General features: G+C 41.9%; 1 long non-coding RNA gene across 2 annotated transcripts in view; it reads right to left on the reverse strand.

The window, feature by feature from the left end:
* Window positions 1-236: 236 nt before the first annotated feature.
* The window catches only part of LOC138844385 (uncharacterized), a 29,476-nt gene continuing 11,249 nt past the window's right edge, over window positions 237-18,463 (reverse strand). The window contains exons 2-5 of one of the 2 annotated variants that reach the window (XR_011380146.2): window positions 17,697-17,798; window positions 14,887-14,958; window positions 13,601-13,757; window positions 237-494 (exon numbers count right to left, since the gene is read on the reverse strand). This is a non-coding gene — a long non-coding RNA (uncharacterized LOC138844385). Of the gene's footprint in view, window positions 495-8,562; window positions 8,767-13,600; window positions 13,758-14,886; window positions 14,959-17,696; window positions 17,799-18,463 lie in introns of those variants that run through there. The other variant, XR_011380147.2, reaches the window with a different exon arrangement.

Below are 18,463 nucleotides of genomic sequence, written 5' to 3' on the forward strand. Positions count from 1 at the left end.
TCTAGAAACTTCTTTGTCATGAAATGGAATTATTAACGTAGAAATACAGCACCTTGCTTAAAGTGGTCTCTTGATCTGGATATTTAAATGAACTTGAGAGATCTGAAAATCCAGTCTAATGGAAAACATTAACAGGTAGGAAACATGCTGGCCCAAAGAAGTTTCACATTATGTAAATATTCCACACATGGGGCCTTCCACCTTCAGACTCTTACTACTTGAATCCTCACAGTTACCTGGTGACCTGCATGATTAGTCCCTGGGAGTTCCATTTTACAGCTGGAGGCACTGAGGGGGAGAGTTTTGATGGACTTTCTGAGACCATGGAGAAAGTCAGTACTACACAGGAGAAGTTGTTATATGCAGCCTCTCTTCCCCATACCAAGACAGAAAGCAAATTTTCTGAAGACAGTCTCTCCACGGAAATCCATCTTGCAAACCTGATGCACATCCACATGACGTTAGCTTTGGGTGCAGTCACAGCCATTGCATTTCTAAAATTTTAAAATAAAAGCAAATGTAAAAGCTCCATGTTGGGCAAACATCCTTGAGGTTGGGTTTCTGTAAATGCAGTCCCTGTACTGCCAGAAATTTGAGAGGACTCTAAATTATTCACAGATGATGACACTTACTCTCTTACTCACGAATTAACTATATATTGGTGGCATTCCATCAAAAGCTGAAGTCTTTTCACACGTGTTTGGGCCAAAAATAGCAGCAGGCTTCCCATTGACTCCCACGATGGGAACTGTTGGTGTGTGTGGTGGTGAAGTGTGGGGGGTGTTTGCTGGTGGTGGTAAAGTGTGTGTGTGTGTGTGTGTGTGTGTGTGTGTGTGTGATGTCAATCACTTACTGAGCATCCGCTGTGTGTTAAGCACTGTGCCTCCTTATTGGGAAAGAGAACTAAAACTATCTTCCTTCTGCCCAAGAAATTTAGAATTTCAGTAAGGAAGCAAAACATACAGATATGTACCAGGTTTTGGTAAAAGTGAATTTTAGATATGTACTATTATTTTTCTTCTAAAAATTGTTTTCTTTATTTTGACTTTAAAAGGCAGAGAGAGAAACAGAGAGAGAGAGATGGAGATGTCCCATCTGCTCGTTCACTTCCCAAATGCCTACATCTGGGACTGGGCCAGGCTGAAGCCAGGAGCCCAGAACTCCATCCAGTTCTCCCACATGGGTAGTAAGGACCCAACTACTTCAGTCATCCCCTGCTTCCTCACAGGGTAGGCATGAATGGGAAGCTGGATCACAGTAGAGGAGCCAGCGCTTGAATCTGACACTTAGACCTGGGATGTAGATGTCCCAAGCAGTATCTTAACCACTGTGTCAAAGGTTGGGCCCAGATAGATGTTCTTTTAAGTTTTGCTTCACCCCTTCTTTCTTTAAATATTTGAATCCAGAAATATTTTTCTGGAAGAACATAGGAATGCCACTGCCATTACTTCTTTACTTTTGAAAATTAATTTTTTAAAATCTCTCAATCAATATTCAGGTGTGGACTTTTTGTTCTTTCTTTTTTTTTAAAGAATTATTTATTTATTTGAAAGTCAGAGTTACAGAGAGAGAGAGTGAGAGACAGAGAGATCTTCCATCTGCTAGTTCACTCTGCAAAGGGCTGCAATGGCTGAGGCTGGACCAGGCCAAAGCCAGGAGCCAGGAGCTCATTCCGGGTCTTCCTCATGGGTGCAGGGGACCAAGAACTTGGACCATCTCCTGCTGCTTTCCCAGGTGCATTAGCAGGAAGCTGGATCAGCAGTGGAACAGCCAGGATTCAAATCACCACCGGAAGGGATGCCGGCCTTGCAGACGACTGCTTAACCTGCTGCACCACAGTGCTGGCCCCTAGAATTTTCTAAAATGTTGCTTTACTTAAGCTTACTTATAAAACAATTGCATCACCAAAATGCAAATGAAGACTGCTTAACTTACATTTATATTCCATTATTTTGTGTTAGATTTGGGCCTCCTATCTGCTGTGAGTTGAGCAGGATAAAAGGAATCAACATGCGCCCTGCCTGATCTTGTCATGGAAAAGAGATATGCAAACCAAAGACTGCAATGCGATGAGGGGAATGCCGGTTGACAGAGCCACAATATACGATCAGCACCTAGAGACGGCCGTGCTCCCAGGTGGAGTGCACCGGGATGTGCAGAGTGAGGGAAGGCTTTATGGAGGAAGTGAGGTTTGAGGGGCTCTGAACACGCAGAAGGTCCCCACGGCGAGAAGAGGATGAGGACTTTTCCAGGCAGAAGGAGAAGCAGGTGCAGAAGCACAATGGCATGATTTGGGAGTCTCCTGAGGGGTCTCCCCATCAAAGAAAACCTCCTGAGCAGGCTGACGACTGGTGCAGTGTCCAGAGGGGACTGTGCACAGCAAGCTGAGTCAGACACCAGACTGCTTCAGCATGTGACATCTGCTGCCGGTATCCCCGCTCCGGGCTGCGGCCGCCGAGACGCCCCTGGCTTCTCCCCATTTCCCCTTCCTCCTCCGTCACGGAACAGCAGATGCTGCTTCTGATGCCCCAGCCAGTGGAGAAAGACCTCGTCCTCTATCAGTGAGAAAAACCAAACCTTGTTGGCGTCCTCTTTGTCAGATCCATGAAAAGGACTCTTCAAACAATAAGTAACGGTAACATTTCCAGGGTCCAGTGGCCCATACGTGTATTAGCCCTGCATCTGCGACCCCTTCTTCTGCCATTTACCAACTGGCCAGTTTACTGTTTGCTGCAGTTTGCAGGTATGCACAGAATTGGTTATATGAGCCTGGTTCTTCAGCTTCAGTAATTTCTCACAGTGATGGAAGCTAAAACAGAGGAGTATAATAGGATTTGGAAGTAATCTGTAGAATTTCTTTCTTTTTACTTTTATCTATTGCACAGAAAATCAAGATTTTTTTATTTTTCAGAAAATTACACTCTTGTCAAAATTTTCTATTATAGTGCCTTTTGGTGAAAAACATTTTCAACCTGATTCCACAATTATTTGCCATGGTTCTGCTGAATTTCTTTTTTTTTTAAAAGATTTATTTATTTATTTGAAAGTCAGAGTTATACAGAGAGAGGAGAAGCAGAGAGAGAGAGAGGTCTTCCATCCAATGGTTCACTTCCCAGTTGGCCACAATGGCCGGAGCTGCGCTGATCCAAAGCCAGGAGCCAGGAGCTTCTTCCGGGTCTCCCATGTGGGTGCAGGGGCTTAAGCACTTGAGCCATCTTCTACTGCTTTTCCAGGTACATCAGCAGAGAGCTGAACCAGAAGTGGAGCATCCGGGTCTTGAACTGGTACCCATATGGGATGCCAGCGCTTCAGACCAGGGCGTTAACCCGGTGCGCCACAGCACTGGCCCCCTGCTGAATTTCTTGAGTAGTTAAGGGAAGTTTCTGTAGCAAGCAGTCTCCTGTTTTGACATTATTTGCAAAGGAAAATACTGTAGGAGGTAATTATACTGTGGCTAATGAGGTACCTTAAGCTAAAGTCCTTGAACAAAGGACATTTACATGTCTGAAGTTCTGTAGTGAAGTAATCATGGGATGCTTATGTAGATATGCCTTGATTGATAACTGTCAAATGAAAAGTTTTTTTAATTTTTTTTACTTAAGAAAGAAATTTATCAACATTTATTAGAGCTAATAACAGAGTCAGGTTTTAAAATCAGGAATGTCTAGTTCCAAAGGTTTATCTCTTCACTCTCTCCCATTGGCTTAGGTAACAGTTGGAGAGCTACACACTGCAGATACTTATCCCTAGCCGGAATCATAGTAATACATCACTTTAAAGCCAGCAGAATGTTTTTATATGTGTTAGAATGCAGAATCGCTAACAAGCCTTTCGGTAAGTTAATTAATTCTTCAATTTTATAGTTGGGTAAATTGAAGCATTAAGAAACTATGGGACTGCCGGCGCTGCGGCTCACTAGGCTAATCCTCTGCCCTGTGTCGCCGGCACACTGGGTTCTAGTCCCGGTCGGGGTGCCGGATTCTGTCCCAGTTGCCCCTCTTCCAGTCCAGCTCTCTGCTGTGGTCCGGGAGTGCAGTGGAGGATGGCCCAAGTGCTTGGGCCCTGCACCCCATGGGAGACCAGCATAAGCACCTGGCTTCTGCCTTCGGATCAGCGCGGTACGCTGGCCCCAGCGTACCGGCCATGGCGGCCATTGGAGGGTGAACCAAAGGCAAAGGAAGACCTTTCTCTCTGTCTCTCTCTCTCACTGTCCACTCTGCCTGTCAAAAAAAAAAAAAAAAAGAAAAGAAAGAAAGAAAGAAAGAAACTATGGGATTTACCTGCCTAAGTCACACAACTAGAGTGAGGCATAATGAAGAGCAGTAGTGTGGTTTCCTGACCCCAAACCCACTACCATTACTACCAGGCCACCTTGTACTCCAAAGAGACAGAGAAGTGATAGAAAGTTTGCCCACCAAAAAGCCATGCTCATATACTCAACTAGTAAAGAGGTACTACTCTTTCTGTTTGTACCAATAAAAAAACTTGAATTAAAACATTCACAATTTTATTTTTTAACAAAAATTTTGTAGCAATTAAAAAAACTTCTTAGAAACAGATTTATTTAGGGAGCCAGCGCTGTGGCGCAGTGGGTTAAAGCTACAGCTTGCAGCACCAGCATCCCATATGGATGCCGGTTCGAGTCCCAGCTGCTCCATTTCCAATCTAGCTCCCTACTAATGTGCCTGGAAAAGCAGCCAAAGATGGCCCAAATACTTGGGTCCTTCTAACCACATGGGATAACTAGAAGAGGCTCCTGACACCTGGCTTTGGCCTGGCCCAAAAGTTGTTGAGGCCATTTGAGGAGCGAATCAGCAAATGGAAGCTCTCTCTCTGTCTCTCTGTGACATTGCCTTTCAAAAAAGCTAAGTGAAAGATTTATTTATTTATTTATTTGAAAGGCAGAGTGACAGAGAGAGAGGCAGACACACACACACACAGAGAGAGAAAGAGAGAGAGGGAGAGAGAGAGAGGGAGAGAGAGAGAAGTATCTTCCATCCATTGGTTCACCCCCTCAAGTGACGATAGCAGCAGGGGCTGGGCCAGGTTGAAGCCAGGAGCTTGGAACTCCATCCGCAACTCCTCCTTGGGTAGCAGGGGCCCAAGTATTTGGGCCACCTTTGGCTGCTTTCTCAGGTGCATTAGCAGGGAGCTGGATGGGAAAAGAGCAGCCAGGGCTTGAACCAGTACTCTGATATTGGATGCCAGTGGCACAGGGAATAGCTTAACTCACTAAGCCACAATGCTGGTCCCAGCAATTCGAACTGTTAATAAGAGTAATAACAAAGGCCAGAGAACCACTAGTTTATAAATCCTCATGATATGATAAAGTTTTACTGATTATAATGTATATATTTTTTCTTATTTTGTTTAATAACCTTTCATGGACTAGAAATTTTTGCAAGTTAATTAATTTGAGAGGCAGAGTGGCAGAGAGAGAGGAAAAAGATATACGTATGTATAGAGAGATCATCCAACCACTGGTTCACTCCCCAAATGCCCACAATAATCAGGGCTGGACTAACCCAATGTCAAGAGCCAGGAACTCCACGTGGGTCTTTCATGTGGGAAGCAGGTACTTAAAGCAGAGACAGGACTCTATCCCAGGCATTCCAGTATGGAATATGGGTGTCTTGAGCAGCAGTTTAACGCACCATTCCACAGTGTTAGCCCCTGATTATGTACTTTTTAAAATTATAAGTAATGCTCTGGAAAAAAAAATGAAGCAAGATGAAATCTTTGCATTTTGTTAATTAATGAAGTTGAAAAATTTTAAGTTTAAAATGGAGAGAAGGGGTGGGCATTGTGGCATAACAGGTTAAGCTATCGCTTGGGATACCCGCAATCCCATATCGAAATGCCAGGTTCAAGTCCCAGCTACTCTTCTAATACAGCTTCCTGTTAATAAGCATTGGAGGCAGCAGATGATGGCTCAAGTACTCAGGTTCTTGCCACCAACATGGAAGATCCTGATGAAGTTCCAGGCTTCTGACTTTGGTCTGGCCCAACTCCAGCTGTTGTGATTGTTTGGAAAGTGAACCAGAAGATGGAAGATATCACTCTTTATCTGTCTCTCTTTGTCATTCTGTCTTTCAGATACATAAATAAAAAAAAAATAAAAAAGAATGCACTAAAATGGAGAGGAGAGAGTAAAAAATCTATCCCTATGAAGTGCCAACAACAATTTATACTCACCATGAAGAGCAACACATTCTGCCTCTGTGGTTTGTGTCTGGAGCAGAAAATAAAAGAAAAGGACAAAATTCCAAAGGAGGTTCAAATTTATTCTTCAACCTCAGAGGCTAGTTCAGGTTTGCCTGTGTGGTTTTATTGCTTAGTTCACATATACAAATTATCACTGGAGATCCTAAAAGCCCATAAACAAAAAACTCTCACTCCTGACATTGATAAAAGAAGACACTCTTTCTCAAATACAATTATTTGGTTCCTCACAAATTCAAGATGCATGAAAAGAGAGGGGAGTTTTTTTAAGAGAACTTTTTTCTACCTCATTTTAAAATGTTGCTCTTTCTTCAATGATGGGCAATCAGGGGCTTCTAAAAGCACAATAATATAATGGCATCTTCCAAATTAGTCATCAGGGAACTTAGCGTCAAATTATGTATATCACCAGAATACCATGGAGTTAATTTCTGTGGTTACTCCTTTAGAGGGAAAAAATAATATAATAATTTACATTTTAAATCATTGGGATTTAGCATTGACCTTTACTGCAGTAAAATCCAGTTTTGGGGGAAAAGTCTTGCTATGACATTCCCTCAGGAATCACTTTTTATAGTTATAGCCAGATAAAATATGATTTGCCTGTAAGGTGAAGCTACTACTATATCCTACCATCTGTATTACATATTACCATAAAATTATATTGAAGTTATATTGAAATAAGCATTAGGATAAGACCAATTGTCTGACCAAAGAAAACATTTACAAATCTATAGTTTAAGAAAGGATATGAAAAATGTAAGGGACGGAATATGTGTTTTACTAAAGTCATATAACAGAATAATTGGAGGGGGGTGGGGAATATATATAAATTGCCTAGAAATCCAGGAGTTCATGGTTGTGTGTTAAATTCCAAGTTGGTAGAATCTTATTGTCCTTGCATAACCACAGGAACCACTTGTAAATACACCATGTATGTTAGTATTTGAACTTTACCTAATACCTTTCAACACTTCAGAGGTCACTGCCAACCAACCTAGTTTTTAAAAATACATTAGTGCTTTCTTTCTTGGTCAACACAGTCAAGCTTTGGATTTTTTGAAGTTTTATTTGTTGTTGTTGTTGTTTTGTTTTGCTGGTAATTTTGCTCTTGGTAGCATCCACAATAGGCTGGAGATGAGATGAGGACAATCTTAAAACTCTTTGTTTACTTCTTGAAACAGGCACCATCTCCCATGTCTGTGCTGTCATTCAAGTTTGTTCATTTCCAGTTATTTGATCTTAGCATCTTTTTTACATTTCGCAGATGAAAATTTTCTTCTTAGCACTGTCCAGAAAATTTACACTAGATGTGAGGATTTCAAGGACGTGTCATAAATTGGAAAGTATTATTTACTGACAAAAATTGAAAATTTCAAACACTACGATCCACCAATCTGCCCACTTTAAGTACTTTGAATGAGTCTAATTTTTAAATGATTTAAAAAACTAAACCATGTCCCCTTGGCTGAACCTCAAATGGCCACCTCCTCGGGGTAGGTGTAATGAATTTGAGGTATTGGGGTACAACATCTGGCAAGGACTTGTGAATTACAGTTTTCTTTTACAACTGAAAACCATATCCTGGTCAGGTCTCAGCGGGGTTTAATGCTGTCAGAGCGCACAAGGTTTGTTTTGATCTGTTACGGAGTAACACACATAGCTTTCAGTTCACACTAATAACATCCCTGTGTCTGGTATACACCAATCCAGAGGCTACTAATTAAAGGCTGGAATTAACTAAACACAGTTTCACTATGAAACATGTGAAACTTATTAAAACTTAAAAGTAACTGCTGATTCTCAATGCAGGCAGACTAAAGAATGTTGGAGTCTTGTGAGGTTACTTGAGCAAAAAATTTTTCAAGCACATTCAAGATGCTTTTGGTCTGCCTATTTAGTACACAATGTGTTAACATAATAGAAAAATGTGCTAAACTTTTAAGATCACTGAAAGCAACAGATGAAAAGACTTTAACAGGGAAGCAGCCCATTTCCCTCACCAGGGTTAACTTCCACTTCTGGTCTCCGATCTAACACTTATTTATGCGGTTGTTTGAAAATTACTTTACCATTTTCTCACCAAAAAACCTGTTTGTTGATCTGGAAATGAAAGGAGGCCATGGAACCAGTGAAGATGACAGAAAGGAGGTGTGTTTCAGTAGCCAAGTTACATAATTCCACATAAGACTATGGCTTTGTTTTATTTTTAAAATTTTTATCAGCATGTAATATACATACAGGAATGTGAACATCTTCTTATGAGTGTACAGTTTGCTGGATTTTCACAAACTGAATGTATCTGTGTAACTAGCATTCAAATCAAGAAAGAGAACACTCATATATATATATATACATTCATATATATATTTATTTAACTTGGCAGCAGATAAGAAGGTCTTCAAAAATTCATGGAGTGGACATTTGGCCTAGTGGTAAAGATACTCACATTCTGGGTTCAATTCCTAGCTTCATCTCCTGACTCCAGCTTCCTGCTAATGCAGACTATGGGAAGCAGCATGGATGGCTCCAACAACTGCATTTCTGTCATGCAAAAAGGAGACCTAGATGATATCCTCAGCTTTTTCAAATTAAATGAGAATGTCATGGAAATGAATGTCATGAAAAATTTATGCATGGATTTCAAACATTGCTTTCCCCAAGATAAATGTATCTTTTAATTCTATTTTTCATGAATTTTTGGAAGTGCCCTTGTATCTCAACACACAGCAGGCAATTAGATCTTGCTCTATGTTGTGATTTGAAAGAACAATTAAGCTCTGGATCTGCAAAGCAATGCAGAATGACAACAGGCAATATTGAGTTCTTACTGCTTGTGGTTTTGACAAGGCTGTTTAGTCCCAACATGCCATGTGTGATGCCAGCTGCTGAAGCTGGATCCAAGAAAGGAAACAAGGAGGAGGAAATCACTTCACTGAAAACTTTTTCTCCAGGAAGTACACTCAGAGCTATGGTTAATAGAAGTTGTGAATGCATGGTGGGGCTTGGGCCTAGGTTTCAAGTTCTAGCGTTAAGGAGATACCATCATCACAATTTAGTAGCTGACACATCCAACCTTAGTTACTTAATCTCTCTGGACCTCAGTGGCCCAATCATAAAATAAAGATGTGTCAGTGTCACTGGGATACTGAGAAGATCACATGAGATGCCTCATAGTTTTACATGGAAAGTGCTGAATACAAGCTAGTAATTCAAAAATGGCACTGATGATGATGATGATGATGATGGCAAAAAGCTGATTCACCCACTGGAGAAGAGAATTTGGGTTTTCTCCTCTCTTGAATCTCATTTACCATCTTCATGTGGAGTTTATCTATCTCATAGCCTGTTAGCACTGAATTTAAGACTAAAGGGTATGGCCAGTGCCGTGGCTCAAAAGACTAATCTTCTACCTAGCGGCGCCAGTACACCAGGTTCTAGTCCCGGTCGGGGCGCCGGATTCTATCCCGGTTGTCCCCCTTCCAGGCCAGCTCTCTGCTATGGCCCGGGAGTGCAGTGGAGGATGGCCCAAGTGCTTGGGCCCTGCACCCCATGGGAGACCAGGAGAAGCACTTGGCTCCTGCCTTCGGATCAGCGCGGTGCGCCGGATGCAGCGTGCCAGCCGTGGCGGCCATTGGAGGGTGAACCAAGGGCAAAGGAAGACCTTTCTCTCTGTCTCTCTCTCTCACTGTCCACTCTGCCTGTCAAAAAAAAAAAAAAAAAAAAGACTGAAGGGTGTGACCCCCTGTTGGTGAAAGACCCCTGTTGGTGAAAGAACTCCATCCCTTCTCACTTCTGGATTTACATAATCTGGGAACTTTAAGCACACACTCCAAACATGTACTCTACACAATGCTTTCAAACTTTTATGTGTATAAACATTACCAGGATCCTGGAGCCCCATATCTAAATATTCCTTTCAGTAGATCTTGGGTAGGGCCCAGAAATTTGTATATCATCCCACAGAATCTGCATGTAATCATCGCCCAGGTGACCCTGGCACAGGTGTGTTCTAGGCCACCCTTTCAGAACCAGCCTCTGAATTACAGGACCTCAGACGTTATGAAGAGCATCTGTTGAAGCAGAGGAACAGTCACTGATTTGATTTGCCACGCTAAGTCGACAATATTCACAGCTGACACTTTCCAAACATTAAAGGAATTTTCCAAGGAATAAAAAAATTCTCCAAACATGTGGGTTGCTGGCCTTCATTTCAGATAGATAATTTGCATATCATTAAAAATCCCAAGCAGAAATGAGATGCTAATGAAACTGGTAGAGTCAAATCAATGCAACTTTAAAATTCATGAAAGCAAAAATAAGATTCCTGCTAATGTATAAATGTAACATTTTTCTCATTATGGTTTTCCATTTCTTAAGCATACTTCTTGGCATCTGACATTCTCTCTCTCTCTCTCTCTCTCTCTTTTTTTTTTTTTTTTGGCATTTTCCGTTCCTTTTATTTTTTTCTAAAAATGAGCCCATCAGTACTCTACAGACCAAGACATTAAAATTGATTAATTGATTGATTGATTTGAAAGGCAGAGACACACTGACAGATCCTGTTATGCCACAATGCTGGCTCCTGCCCCAAATTTTATTTATGATTTGAAAAGCACAGAAAGGGAGGGAAGGGTAGAGAGAAAGAAAGAGAGAAAGAGAGAAAGAGAGAGAGAGAGAGAATCGATCCTATCTGCTGGTTCACTTCTCAAATGCCCGCAACGGCTGAGGCTGGGCTTGCTGGGAACTCAAGCCGGGTCTCCCACCTGGGTGGCGGGACTTGAGCTCTCACCTGCAGCCTCCCAGGGTGTGCTTTGGCAGAAAGCTGGAATCAAGAGCCTGAGCTGAGGACTGAACTCAGGGACTCTGCTGTGGGAATCGTGGACTTCTAAACCAGTGTCTCAATCATTAGGCCAACATTCACTCTGGCCCAAGATATTTTTGTAAAATTCATTCATGCATATACACATAAAGACAGATTAGATACAGCTATAGCTATGCTCTGTACCTTGAGATAAGCATAATGGCTTGCTAAATGAGTAACTCTTCCTGGCCTTACATTTTACTACTTTTTCTCCTTTTCCATTTTCATTATCATCATACTAAATTTTGTGTACATTTGCTTAAAAGGTACTATGTTCAATTAAAGATATTTCATAAAAACTGAGGATAGTCTTAAGGAGATGGCTATCCAGACTATACATTTGGTTCTCTTCATTTGAGCCCAATAAACAGACTGCTTGTTTTTCTGAGAGGATGTGACTCTGGCTATTTCTAAGAAAGCACCTGCTAGAGCGAAAAAGAAAAGATTTGAGGCTAGATGAAGTGCACCAGCATAACTGCTTATCCTCAGGAGAAGCAGGGATGATTAACTGTGATCATTTTTCTATTCTCTCCAAATTCTCCACAATGAAAATGTAGCTTTCATAATTAGAAAACGAAACTTTAAAAAATAAGGGGAAAGTGTGTCTTAAACTGGAGTGCTGTCCTGTTAGAAAACATGTTAGTGGGTAGGCATTTGGGACAGCAGTTAAGACATCACATGAGCCACCCACACCTTACATTGGAGTGCCTGGGTTCAAATTTTGGCTCCGTTTCCTGTTTCCTCCTAATGTGCAACCGGGAGGCATCAGGCGATGGCTCAAGTATTTCACTACCACACATGTGAGAGACCTGATTTAGTTCCCAGCTCCTGGTTTTGGCCTGACTCAGCTCCTGCTGTTGTGGACATTTGGGAAATGAACCAGCAGATTGGTGCTGGCTCGCTCGCTTGCTCTCTCTCTGTCTCTTTCTCTCTCTCTCTTCCTCTGTCTGTCTTTCAAATAATAAATAAAAACTGGGTGGGGGGGCAGCGTTGCAGCATAGCAGGTTAAGCTGCTGCCTGTAACATAGACACCCTATATGAGTGCCAGTCCAGTTCCCATCTGCCCCACTTCTGATCCAGCTCCCTGCTAATACGCCTAGAAAAAGCAGCAGCAGATGGCCCAAGTACTTGAGTCCCTGCCACCCATGTGGGAGACCGAGATGAAGTTCCAGGCTCCTGGCTTCAGCCTAGCCCAGCCTCAGCCCTTGAGCCCACTTGGAGAATGAACCAGCAGATAAAAGATGTCTCTCTCTCTCTCTCTCCTTCTCTCCCTACCCCACACCCGTCTCTCCCTCTCTCTGTCTCTCCCACTCTTTCTGTAACTCTGCTTTTCAAATAAATAGATCTTTTAAAAAATTTTAAAGAAAATATGGTATACAGCCATTGTAACTGGTGCTATTATCAGATATTTTTATTTGTATTTGAAGTTCAACTGCATATTAAGTTCACTAATATAGTTGCTTTGGAAAAGGACTGTCAACAAAATAGCCAATTGCTTTTTTCTTGGATATCAAAATTTCAGGCATGAGTGAGATTGAAGATAGCTTTGTTTTCTTCTCCCCACCAGGTTTTCTAAAATACATGAATAACTGTTATAATTAGAAACATAACAATAAATGTTATTTTTCAGAAAGATTTTAGCAACAGCGAGGTTTTGTCCTAATATATATTAGGATATTAATATATATTATATATATATATACTTCAAGAATTTGCCTAAAACTGCTTTCATTGTGTTGGATGATTTCTTAACACTCAGTGAATTCATAAGCTTTTGTGATTTTATAATTATATATCTTATACATTTTCTTGGTTTTTAAGTCTACTTGGTGTTAGGATAAATTGAATTCAAGAAACTGCACAATTAACAAAACTCAATCTGGTCTGGATATGGCCTTTTAAATAAGCGAGCAGCAGATTTACAATGTGGCACTTGTGAAAATGTCTCATTACCTAGGATTATCATAATCCTGGAGATGACAAATTTTAAAATTTGTAGATTCATTTTAAGACCACAGAGAAGGCTGAAAGAAGGAGTCCGTATTTATTGTGACCAGGTGCTCCTGGGCCACTCTGTTTAATGGCTGGGACCACATTGCTCTGTCCCCAGAGCTCTGCTCAGGAAGGTATAAAAGGGCCTGGTAAAATCTTCACCTCCATTGCTCAAAGTGCGCCTCATTCTCAGGGTAGAGTTTAGCAGCTTCCAACTATAGGTGAGAAATGCTGAGGTTTCTAAAAACAGATGTGCAAGTCTGTAACTTCAGTCTGTGTCTAACTCATCATCCCATTGGACATTATGGGGGTTTAAGGAATTAACTTCATGAAAACAAACAACAGTGAAAAGGCAAACATCATGGAAAGATAAATGATGGAATGAGTAATTCTAGGCTCAGTCTGAGCCGACCATCACAGAATTTCTGTGTTTCCACTTACAGGTGATCTTTATCACTGAACACAGTACTGAAGACATGCAACACTTTGAAATCATGCAAGGAGAAAAGGAAAGAGACTCACCAGTCTGTTTTAATTTACAGCGCCTAAAACAGATGATACAGGGACCGATGCCATGGTGCAGCAGGTCACAGCCCCAGCCTGCAGAGCTGGCATCCCATGTGGACGCCGGTTTGAATGCTGCCTGCTCTGCTTCTGATCCCGCTCCCTGCTAATGCACCTGGGAAAGCAGTAGAAAATGGCTCAAGTCCTTGGGCCCCTGTACCCACATGGAAGACCCGGAAGAAGCTCCTGGCTTAAGATTGGCTCAGCTCTGGCCGTTGCTGCCATTTGGGGAGTGAACCAAAGGATGGAAAACCTGTCTCTACCTCTCTCTTTCAAATAAATAAATAAAATAAATCTTTAAAAAAAACAGATTATATGTTTCAACTCCATCTAAGGATAAATATCTTCTTCAGTAGGAGCATCACTGAGAACAAAGCTTTCTTAGTGTTTCATTTTAAGTTTATTCATAAAGATTGGATTGCTCCTTTATTTATTTATTTATATAAAGAGAGCAGATTTCATGTATTTCATATGTACAATTTTAAGCACATAATGATATGTCCCACCCTCCCTCCATCCTCCTTCCTTTCCTTTTTTTTTTTCTTTCAATTTTTGTGATAGCATACTTTCAATTTACTTTATAGGCACAGGCTTAATTTCCCCCCACTAAATAAAGAATTCAATGAGGAGAAAGTAGAAAGACTACTATTCTGCAGGAGTAGAGACAAGGGTAATAAGCGATAATCAAATCTCAATGTGTCAATTTCTCTCAGGTATATTACATTTATTTAGGGATTGATCTTTAAAGATCTTGACTTTCGGCAGCAAAGCAGCTCAGGGAGGGGCACATCAGCTAAGTATTCTCCAACACTGAGACTCAGAGGCCACTGCGTACCTCAAGGTTCCCTATTAGTGCCTCAGTCCTTAGGTTTGAGGGATGCACTCTCTAGTTTGCTTCACATAGACTGAGACTTGAATGGTAATGGAGTATAGAGGTTAAGAACTGGCATGATTCTGGAACCAGACAACTTGAGTGCAAGTCTCTGATCCTCTGCTTACCACCTTGGGTTCTTTGCCTATAGATGAGAATAATTATACCGCTGTATCATAAAGTTGTTGCAAAGTATCAATGGCATTAATTCATGTAAAACTCTCAAAGCAATGTCTGATGCACAGTAAGTTGTCTATAAATGTTAGCTATATTCATAAGTACAATCATAGTGAAGATACAAATGAGAAAAAACAAGAAGGGAGAAAGAACAATTACCGAATAGTACAGAGCAAATCGTCCTAGAAAGACTTACCAATTACATGCGTGGTCTGAGTTATGTAGTTTCAGGGTTTTCTTTTCATCTGGGTGAAAGTCTTCCAGGAAACTGGAATGGAGACTTCTATGTTATCATTCAAAATTTCCCATAAACAAAAAACAAACTCTCAGCAGGCTACGATAGTGTTTTAAAAGAAACAGCAGACACTTGTGAGACATTTTCACCTATACAAATAATGGACAAAACTTGTTCTCAGTTTCACTTAGAACCCATTGTGTTAAGAAGTTAATCTCTTGGGGACAGAACATCAATTGCATGTCTGTGTCCGAAATATTTTTTTTTAGTCACAGACCACTCATGGGAGACGGCGCAGAAGAATAAGCAGGTTCTCTAATGAATGGGAAGCACAATGACAAGACTCCAATTCAACAGATTTCTCAAAGGCCTTTCCAACAGCTATTATAGCAGTCAAAAGAAGGGGAAGGTAACAGTGGATTATTACCTTTCACTCAACACTTCTCTGCCTGCCAAGAATTTTTTAAACGTCACAGGAATATAATTCACATGCTTCACAGATTGTGAACAATTTTTCTCTAAGCCTTCGACCATGGATCCAGCAGCACTCAAGCTCAATATAATCTGAGCACACAGCAAATGGCCAGCGTGCCATCTGTCCTGCCACCCCGAAGCCCCAGGGTACGGAAGACAGCATTCCATGCAACACTTGGCCACGGAGTCAGGAGACAAAATGCTGCAGGGATTGATGCCATGGGAACACCCTGCAGCTCTGCCAGAACAGCCAAAAAGCTGGGAGTCATCACTCTCGGCAAGCCCAGCGAGGAGCTCCTGTTGATGCTCATGTTATCAACTTGGCTGACTGTACAAAGGGGAGGTTACTCTCGAGCCCTGTGGTGCCAATCATTCTCAAGTTGTGAACTCACGGAAAGCCAGGGTCACCCTTCTTTCGTCTGTGGAGAGTTAGAGTTTAACCCAGTTCCTGACATGTAAAAATAATGATAGTCACTAACGTTGAAAGCTTACTGTATGACAGACAATATACTAACAGCTTTTCAAGTATTACTTCATTTAATTTTAAGCATTCCATTTTTTAAAGATTTATTTATTTATTTATTTGAAAGGCAGAGTTACAGAGAGGGAGGGGGAGAGAGAGAGAGAGAGAGAAATACAGAGAAATAGAGAGAGAGAGAGAGAAAGATCTTCCATCCACTGGTTCACTCCCCAAATGGCCACATGGCCAGAGCTGGGCTGATCTGAAGCCGGGAGTCAGGAGCTTCTTCCGAGTCTCCTAGCCAGGTGCAGGGGCCCAAGCACTTGGGCCATATTCCATTGCTTTCCCAGGTACATTAGCAGAAAGCTGGATGGGAAGAGGCGCAGCCAGGACCCAAACCGGTGCCAATATGGGATGCTGGTGCTGCAGGTGGTGGCTTTACCTGCTACACCACAGCGCTGGCCCCAAGAATTCTATTTTATATTTAAGGAAACTGAGGCACACTGAGGTTAAGTATTTTAACCAGTGTCATCCCTTGGCATTTGTGACATTACACAATCAAAATCCAATATGTATTTGGATAAATGAATAAGAAATTGAATGCATTTCAAGTCAGAGTCTAATTTCCCAACATACAAATTCACTATGTATTCACATGTTGCTCAATCCAGAAGAAGGACACCATAAATGGGCTAAGGATCGCAGACAGTTGACAGCACGATTCAACAAAATGGAGAAACATTAATTGCATACTGTAGAGGAAGCTGTCATCACATACCATCCTCTTCCTCTCCTCATTTTCTTTCTGTTGTTACTGAATTTCCCATGGATGTGTTTAAATCAGCTTTGAGGGCTGGCACTGTGGCTCACTTGGTTAATCCCCTGCCTGCGGCACCAGCATCCCATGTGGGCGCCAGTTCTAGTCCCTGTTGCTCCTCTTCCAGTCCAGCTCTCTGCTGTGGCGCAGGAGTGCAGTGGAGGATGGCCCAAGTGCTTGGGCCCTGCACCTGCATGGGAGACCAGGAGAAGCACTTGGCTCCTGGTTTCGGATCAGCACGATGCGCCGGCCGCGGCCATTTGGGGGTGAACCAATGGAAAAGGAAGACCTTTCTTTCTGTCTCTCTCTCTCACTGTCTAACTCTACCTGTCAAATAAATTAAAAATAAATCAGCTTTGAACGCATATGAATCATCATTAACATGGCTGATGCTTTTTTGGAGCTAGCAGTTGATTGGTCTCTCATCCATGGAACAACTCACTAGCAGTAACATCCATTAGTAGTAAAGGATCTGGTTCATTCATTCCTCCTTCAAATGTTCCTGAAAGATCTATTACACATCAGGCCTGAGAGATACAGTGGTAAATGAGACACAGTCCCAATTTTAGGATCTTACAGTGTAGCAGGGAAGGGTGAACAAATAATTGCCCAAGAGTTAATAAATTACCATTGAGACACAAGTTATCAAGGAGAGATGCATCATGTGTGAGGGAGGTAAGAGTTGAACCCCACGAAGTTTAAACTGAATGGAAAATGAATGGAAGCTCACTGAGGGGCTTGGGGGAGGAATAGTGGAAGTGTTGCTGGCAGAGGCATATGCAAAGATGCTGAGGCAGGAAAGTGCTGGGTCTAGTGCAGGTATTAGTTTTAATTATTAAATAATTAATAGAATAATAAATATATGCAATTTGTTACAATTTAAAATAAATATAAAATTATTATAAAATAATAAATAATCACCACTGGTTGGCAAGAGCATAGTATCTTCTAGAAACTGCCATGTAAGCTGAGCATTAGAAAATAGGACACTGCAAGAGAGACCCAAAAAAGCATTCATACCCTCAACAATCACGCCAGTATTTGCTCCAGGAGCAACTTCTTGTGTGCTTGTGAGTCCACTGTGAAGATTCTGTGGCCTCTCTCAGGCTCTGCTTGCCCCAACTGCTGCCACACAGAATCCAGCATGAGAGGGCCAAGGGAGAGGGGGTGAAAGAGAAAGAGTCTTACAGTCCATGCATTTAAAAGAATCTCTTGAAAACATTCATCTGGTGATTCCTCAGTTCTTCCAGCAAGGCAAAACAGGGTGGCAGCCCGACCCACCGCATTTCCATTTTTTCCCCCACACACTTCCTTCCCTGAATGCCTCCACCCTCCTTTCACTTAGTCTTATGCATTTGCCAAAGTAAACAGAGATGCCTTAAGAAGGGAAAGCAGTGAGAGGAGGAAAAAGGAGAGAAAGGAGAAAACAGATCCCTCCTTGGACTCCTTGCACTTTGGGATTCAAACAGCAAAGTGCCAACCTGACTCTGTAGCTTTTCCAAGCACACAACAACCCCTTGGCCAGCTTAAGTGGCAGGAAAAGCATTTGATTGCTTTCAAGGTGTGTGGTCCAGAAAACCAATCCATTCAGAGAACAAAGCCCCCACCTCTTCTTTGCGAGTTCATTTGTTTCTTCCCTTACTGTTTTCTCCAGGTAATGCCTGTAACCTAAGCAGGATCTGTGAAGTTAGTAGCCCTTGATAAGGTACAGGAAACCAGGAGGGAGGGAAGGGGTGGAGGGCAGAGCCTGCTTTGTCCCCTGGACCCTGAGCCCAGTCCGGCCAGAG

The sequence above is a fragment of the Oryctolagus cuniculus genome, chromosome 11 (assembly GCF_051225735.1).
Source record: "Oryctolagus cuniculus isolate XC-2025 breed Fujian yellow rabbit chromosome 11, ASM5122573v1, whole genome shotgun sequence".
Taxonomy (NCBI): Eukaryota; Metazoa; Chordata; class Mammalia; order Lagomorpha; family Leporidae; genus Oryctolagus; species Oryctolagus cuniculus.